This window comes from Apium graveolens, chromosome 3 (assembly GCF_009905375.1).
Source record: "Apium graveolens cultivar Ventura chromosome 3, ASM990537v1, whole genome shotgun sequence".
Classification (NCBI taxonomy): domain Eukaryota; kingdom Viridiplantae; phylum Streptophyta; class Magnoliopsida; order Apiales; family Apiaceae; genus Apium; species Apium graveolens.
Window position 1 is genome coordinate 80,792,636 of NC_133649.1, and position 8,232 is coordinate 80,800,867.

The 8,232-nt window shown below is 33.0% G+C and overlaps 1 long non-coding RNA gene across 2 annotated transcripts; it reads right to left on the reverse strand.

Annotated features, from left to right (window-relative positions):
• Window positions 1-1,900: 1,900 nt before the first annotated feature.
• On the reverse strand, window positions 1,901-8,029 carry LOC141710794 (uncharacterized). 2 transcript variants are annotated; one of them, XR_012571063.1, is made up of 8 exons: window positions 7,892-8,029; window positions 7,103-7,179; window positions 6,881-6,970; window positions 6,203-6,352; window positions 6,028-6,087; window positions 3,535-3,670; window positions 3,403-3,449; window positions 1,901-2,211 (listed from the first exon to the last, which is right to left on the reverse strand). It is a non-coding gene; the product is annotated as an uncharacterized LOC141710794 (long non-coding RNA). The 2 variants fall into 2 exon arrangements; XR_012571064.1 differs by having other exon boundaries at window positions 3,403-3,465.
• Between the last annotated feature and the right edge of the window lie 203 nt (window positions 8,030-8,232).

Sequence of the window (8,232 nt, forward strand, 5' to 3'; positions counted from 1 at the left end):
TAATTCTGTGAATTTTGATTTGCAGCCTGTCATATGGTTGCTTGCACCATTGTCTAAATACCAAACATTGGACTCTATTTGCTTCTCCTGTTCACTATTTTGCAGTTGTGGTACCACCTGCTTTTCATTCAACAACATCACATCTCCCCCGTTATCAACATTCTTGGCTTCCAATAAAAGAGTTGGTTCATTGTCCTCGACTTGTGACATATTCACTTCCTGTCTTGCATCTCGAGCCTTCCTTGGTTTTCTATAATCAGCTGCATAGTGTCCATAGAGAGCACAATTATAACACTGGATACGACTCTTGTCTCTACCTCCCTTTCTCCTTTGGCCTCCACCAATGTCACCATCTGGTTTTGATGTGCGTCTCTGCCATTCCTCCCCTGTCATTAATAATTTCTTTTCTTCTCCTTCCCTCTTGTACCATTCTTCCTCCGTTAAGAGTAATTGTCCACCACTCCCTCCTGTCTCAGCCTTACCTTTCATCCTCTCTTCATGTGCTTTCAATGAGCCAATAACCTCCTCCACAGTCATTCTTTCAAGGTCTCCAAATTGCTCCAAAGTGGAGGCTATTTGAAGGAACTTTGAGGGTACAGCTCGAAGCAATTTCTTCACTACATACATCTCTGTGATCTCTTCTCCCAAAGCACGTATATGAGTCACAAGCCCATTAAGTTTCAAGCAAAAATCGTCGATTTTCTCACTCTCCTTCATGTTCAGGGATTCAAACTCTGCTTTCATCGTCTGAATTCTAGCAGTCTTTACTCGATTTGCTCCTTGACACAATGTCTTGAGGGCAATCCAAGCCTCCTTTGCAGTCTTTTTGGCAGCAAGTGAAAGTAACCATTCTTCTGGTATGCCAAGGCTACCTTGTCTGTTCTCTCATCCATTGCCGTTTTGGGATCACTTGGCTCTACAGCATCCCACACCCCATGCGCCTGCATGATTACTGTCATCTTCATCACCCACGCCGTGTAGTTCTCCTCGGTCAGCGTCGGGTAATTCAAGCCAAACGAAACGTTTTTTGTCTTGCTCGTCTCTGTCATCTTTGACATCCTTCCAGGTATTCAAAAAAAAATCACCGTTGCTCTGATACCAATTCTTACACTATAGGATCTATATAAGTACTGACATTTTAAGTGTATATATTAGAAACTGAGAAGCAAAATACCAGTATTGCAATGTCAAAGACTTGCTTTTTTATTAATAACCTGCATGGTACATAGAGCAACATAAACATCTAAAAATTAGGAAAGAAATAAGTAAAACTCCTACTAAACTTCTATCACTGATTTGTGGATCCAAAAATCACTCAACCGATTGCCACGATCAAACTGTATGTAATCTCGTCCAACACTTATTACTCTGGAAAATAAAATCAATTCGAAAACAATTAAATATCATATTAAAACTCAACAATTATTAGGGTGCAATATAGTTATGCATATATTTTCTGCATCAACCTTAAGCATTGTACCTGCGAATATATACAAATAATAGTGATCATCATAAATTTGTTATAAAAAACAACTCTGCGCCGCAACAAACTGCATCATATCCATGTCGTAGCTTATAGAGTTATAAATAACACATCTACATTTTGCGAAGCAATATTCTAAAGTAAGAAGAAATTTAATAAAAGTACCTGAGAAAGCGAGAAAAGCAACAACTAGATAAAGACACAACAATTTATCCATGGGAGCAAAACAAAGTATATTCTTGGGTATATGAAATGTTGAGAAGTTTTGAGTATGCATTGTGTTTGTGGTATATATATATATAGGTGAAAACTGGAAACGACAGTGAATGGTAAACATAATTACAGTCAACACCTCAAGCTGGTTAAGCGAAAAAAAACTGTTAAAATTAAAGCCACAAAGTATATAAATTGTCGGATTTTCTAGTGTGTTGCATTCAACATTGATTTTAGTCATAGGAATATTTAGTATTAATAATTGTAGTGGCAGCCAGTATGGCATGGTTTTTACACCCTTGAACTCTTTTTCTTGTTATAAAATTCATCCAACAACAAATACATAAAACTATTTCTTCTGTATGCCAAGGCCGAAAAAAAAAAGGAACACTATCATGAGTTAATGCATCTATCTTTTAGACATGACCTATCTCACAAAAAAATTTGCAACATTTTAACTTGAATGGCATCCTCCGAGTGTGGGATCATATTTGAGGCCCATTCAAAGCATTTTTCTGCAATTCCACAAGATCAGGAATTCATTATGTAATTGTCCAGATATGTAACGAGAAGAATCAACACATATATAACAAAGATGATCCAGGACAGCAGGTCCAAAAATCCAAACAAAAATATATAACATATTATAAAACAGAACTTATCATTGAATTATTCAGCTCAATATCATAATTGATCTATATTTGATAAATGTAATATTTTAATTGTGTTTCTACTTATCTCTGCAGAGACAAGTACAAATTATATTGCAGTTTCAACACTTGTCCTGAATCACTTAATCTCATTCAAAAAAAAATTACATACAAGTAAAGACCATAAAACTTTATGAAAGACTATAATCCTATTCCTACAAAACATAAGTACACATCATGACTAAATATATAATGGTGATTTATGCACACCCTAAATTTATTTATGCACACCCTTTATATGTTTTAGACTAAAATGTCCCTCACTTCCTATACTTGCATTACACATGAAATTTTATTAAATTTTATGAATAACATTGATATTTTTTTTAAAATACAAACATGAGTTATCTTTCTTGAATTAATTTTTTGGACTAATATGTAGAAAAAATTGAATTCATTATAAATTTAAACATTAAACCTTAATTACAAAAAGGGATATTAAATACTAATTTTGTATTGAAAAACTTTCGTAACGGGAAATTATAAGAAAATAAAATCATTTTTTAAGTTATGTTTTTTTCTATTTTGATGTCTTCGGAAAATCTACTTTGCATCCTAGTGCAACTTCTTAAAAAAGATTCATTTTTATGGATCATAATTATTTTTGGTTGATTAGTAATATATATTTTGTAATTAAAATTTAATGTTTAGACTTTTATTTACAAATAAATTTACGAAAAGAATAATTTTAGAAATGTAATGTGGACTTGCATTTTATGATAAATATCAATAATTTTTATAAATATTATAAATTTTCATTTTTAATATTATAAGGAGAATTGAAGGGCATTTTAGTCTAAAGCATGCGAAGGGTGTGCATAAATAACTTTAGGGTGTGCATAAATCACCACCCCTAAATATATTACCTCGTAATTCTTACTACCATAACTTGATAAGAAAACATATCTTCATCATCTCAAATAAACCTGAAGTGACCTAGAATATAATCAAATAATCTCAATAATCTATAACTTACGAAAAATATATAAATAATACCTCTGGGAGCCACTGGGGAGCAGTCACGGGAAAGTTTTGTGCTTGCACTGTTGATACATAAACCTGACTTCAGTAAATCTTTATCAGTTTTGTAGCATTCTATGCATAATTATTTAAAGTGGGAATACATACCATTTCACATAAAGATTAATGTATGGACAAAAGCTACTCCAAACACCTTATCAATTTCATCAGAAGTAGTTGTGAGTATCTCGAAGAAGCTATTTAGATCTGCATTGCCTTGAAACTTTTCAGGTGATATGCCATACTGTTAAGAGAAGTATGATTGTTAGATAACTTATATAGTGCTAATAAAATGCAAATATGTTAAAACAAAAAGTATACTGGCAGAACAAGTTATCAACGGCTACAAATGTTGCTTATACATCCATATTTCAAATAAATAGAAAAAAGAATGTCATTGGTAAAGGCAGCTGAAGTGACCTAGTAACTTCCTCCTGAAAACTAAAGGAACATGACTTTGCGGAAAAAAAAGTTATCGAGAAACTATTTTATGGAATTTTAGGGGTTAAATGGCATTTTGGTCACTCAACTGACCGCAAACTTGCAGTTGGGTCATCCAACTCAAAAAAGTTTCAATCACATCATTTTACTCTTAAAACTTTTCATCCAGGTCACTCGCCGTTACATTCCGTTAAAAATTTGACGGAATGCTGACTAAGCTTGGTGACTTGGCTTAAATAAATTCACCGTGACATGTACAGTCAGCTGATGCGGCATTTTGGTCACTCAACTGACTTGAAACTTGCAATTTGGTCATCAAACTGAAAAAACTTTCAATTGTATCACTGACCATTATGTCCATTAAAAATTGAAAAGAAAATCGAATGAACTGGTCTTATACAACAACATTAAGACCCCTCCCATCACACCCTTTTACAACAAATAAACAGATTATCATTAATGGTTTTACTCATAAAAACTGGGGGTGCACATGGGTCGGGTTGGCCACGTTAAATATATTTTAGCAACCCGACCCATAGTTTGAAATTTTATAACCTAACCCTACCATTTGTTCGTTGGTTTTGATCGGTTTAAATTGAGCTAAACGGATTATTAAAAGTCATTAAAAATAAATAATTGTTAAAAAATATATATATGATAAGAGAATATTGTGCAAATATACGAGTCCAAAAATAAAACCACTTTACAAGTCATTATAGAACAATTTTGGGATTTTGAAATAAAATCCCAATAAAAAAAAATTCAAAATTTTTTCAAAATTTTGAATTTTTTTGAGATATTTATAACGACTTTGATATGAGAATTGAACAACATATTGATACATTTATTTATTGCATTTATATGTTCCAAAATTTTGTAAGAAAGAAGACAGTGGTTGTAGGGGTGCTCTTCGTTCAGTTTTTTTCCCAGTTTTTAATGGGCGTAATGGTCAGTGACTTGAATGAATTTTTTTTTTAGTTTGATGACCAAATTGCAAGTTTTGAGCCAGTTGAGTGACCAAAACGTCGCTTCATCCGACTGTACATGCCATGATAGATTTATTTAATCCAAGTCACCAAGCTTAGTCAGCATTCCGTTAAGTTTTTAACGGAATGTAACGGCGAGTGACCTAGATGAAAAATTTTAAGAGTAAAATGATGTGATTGAAAGTTTTTTGAGTTGGATGACCCAACTGCAAGTTTGCGGTCAGTTGAGTGACCCAAACGCCATTTAACCCGGAATTTTAGGCACTTCATTCAATACAATTTGAAGGTGGATGACCACACAAAACAAATTAGTAAACAACATAACACGAAATGATTTCTCAAAGAAATCAACAAAACATTCTCAACACGCATATTCATTCAATCTAAAAATGTTTAGAATAAGTCTATATATATCATTAACAGGCTAAGTTAACATCACTAACATGGGTGGTAACATGATAAATATATAAAAAGAGGTGATTAATCTATTCATATTGCTAGATTAAAAGAATCAAGTATGAAACTCAAAAGACCAAACCAATGTTTTTTATGAGAATGTTATGCACTTATGTTTCTAATACTTGAGCACATTGGTTGAGTTGTGCATCATACTTCGCAGTAATTTCGAAAGCAAAATATGTGAACTAAGATTGCTTTATTATTCAACTACAGAAATTTTAAGTTGTGAGTTACTTCTGCCCTATAATATTAAACTATGAGTAGAATTACCACCACAGAAGTTGCAACCATATCTTAATAATTTTCCCATTTAGTGCAACCTCTGATTTTACTTTCTCAGGGTGATTTCATAACATCCCAGAAGCCCAACACAAACAATAAGGTAGACACTAGGAAAGAAGTGAAATGTAGCATTAAAAATATGATCCTTCGCACACCACCTCATGCACCAGAGACCTAAGCATACTATAGGGAAAACCATGTTTCATAGTTTTAGCACAAGTATAAGAATCGACACATCAATTAAGGTTCAAAACAGCAAATAAACTACACTTTCTGGAGATAATTCCAGAAATCTATATATCCTCACACACTTATGCCTCTGCTAAAACTCAAACTCTCGACCGCTTAAGCACCGAGAAGATAGGGGTACCCGCTAGGATAAAGCCAAGAGTTCATAAGATAACTTAATCACTTATGAATTTGGAAGACTTGCCTTATGGTTTTGCATTGAAAACAATCAGTACTTAGCTTTCTGAACAAATCTTGAGAAAACCTGCAGACAAAAATAAATAAACAATTAAAGCCATAGCTTGAGCAAGTAGCCAAATGTACAGTACATGCATATGGAATATGCCTAGAAAGTTCTCTTAAAATTTGAAAGTACTTACGAAAGATTATTAGCGTAAAATGTCACTTACTACCTAGTGACAATGATTTGCAAACCTTCCAAATACTGTTCCTTCTATGTTTATGTTTTGCATGAACTCTAGTTTAGAAGCTTGATTTGATGCGCTGAAGTGTTCGAGGATGTTTCTGTCCTAATGCCAAAAAATAATATGATTAAAAATAGTAACAATAATACAGATGCAGGCATGCAGCTGATCTGGTTCAGAGATTCAGATTCTACAAAGAAGAAAACATGCAAAATGAGTTGGGATAAAACATATATGGAATGACTGTGACTACATAAAAGAAGAATGATTGTATAAAGAGAACATTACATGGCTGCGCATTGGAGTTAGCAACGTTTCTATGTCTATGCAATGAGTTTCAAGATCTCATCGTGAATTGTTCTATAATTTGTAGTTTTTGAGTATCAAAGCAGGGAATAGCAGTTGTGCATCCTTATCTAATTGATACAAACTAAAAAATACAGTTGGAGGCATGCCAAAACTACAAGCAAACATGCTAACAAGTAAGCCTACTTACGTTCTACAATTCTTTATACGATTATATTTCCCATTACCATTTGGTGGTGTCCTATGGTGAATGAGAAAAATTATAAATACATGAGCGAGAAATAACTAGAAACTAACAAAAGGGACATATAAAACATTTTAGCTAACCTTACTGACAATCATCGATACAAGTTCAAAACCAAAGCAGATGGAAAGTAAAGGAAAATGATGTCCTGCGTCATTCTACTCCAATATCTTCTACAGAAAATTCATCAAAACTTAGTCACAGTAAAAATGTATAGGTCTCTCATTCCCTCAATAAACAATACAAAAACTTCCAAGCTTCTTCTAAATTCTCTAGTCAAACCCTTCTTTACTCAAAAAACAAACCTTACGATAACATCAAAATAAAGTCCCTCTTTGCACCACCCTCCAGTAAATAAAAAACCATTGACCAACTCAAGTTTCTGCATCACAACAAGGTAAATTCACAAACATAAAATTTAAAATTAACGGTAATGCAACTCCAATTTTAATATAAAATTCACAATTAGGTACAAAGAAAAAGAAGTATACATATATTTAAGTGACAATAATAAGTCAACAACATAATATAAAGCATAATCTCGTACTTAAAGTTAGTCAAGAAAGCTAAACAGTTTAAATAATTTGATAAATTTTAAATTTCATATTTTATCCTAACCGGTGTTTTTATACCTGAAACCGATGATTTAGATAAACCGACTATAAATGTTAAGTTCAGCTATACAAATCAGCGGTTCTCTCATTCTTATTTAATATCACATTCTTAAACGAGTAGAGTAGAACCGCAACAATGTAAATAGTTAATTCTCCCCGGTTCTCTTGTTCTCATTTAAGATCATGATCTAAAATGAGAACAAGAGAACCCTAACAACCAAATGTTCTATAAGGTATGAGCGTAAGATCTAAAATGAGAACAAGAGAACCCTAACAACCAAATGTTCTATAAGGTATGAGCGTAAAACATTTGGTTCTCGGTAAAATAATGGTATTACTTGGAAAACGAGAAATGTATTGGTTGAATTATATGAGAAGGCTCGTTATAAACAATAGGAATAACACTAGCGCCAGCGGATTCAACGAACTTGACACAAGAAGCGGCAATATAAGAAGGATTTGTATCATTATTAAGTCGACCTGAAGCGCCATCGCCGGGATGAGATAAAATTTCGGTGACCAGACGGTAATTGAGGTTAGGATTGAGTGAAGGACAAGCACGTGTTGACTCGCTGGGGAGGAGTAGAGTTGACCCGGATTGAGTTGAGTCAGTAAGTAGACGAGTGTTGAGATCAAGTGCAAAGATTTTTCGTCTCCCGAGCAAAATAAAAAAATTTGCCCAAACCTGAAAATTTAGAAGTAAACAAAATAATAAAAATATTTAAAAATTAGATTTTTAACATAATTTTATTAAACAAAAAATTAAAAAATAATATTACACATACATTAATAGAAAATTTATTTCAATTTATATATGAACA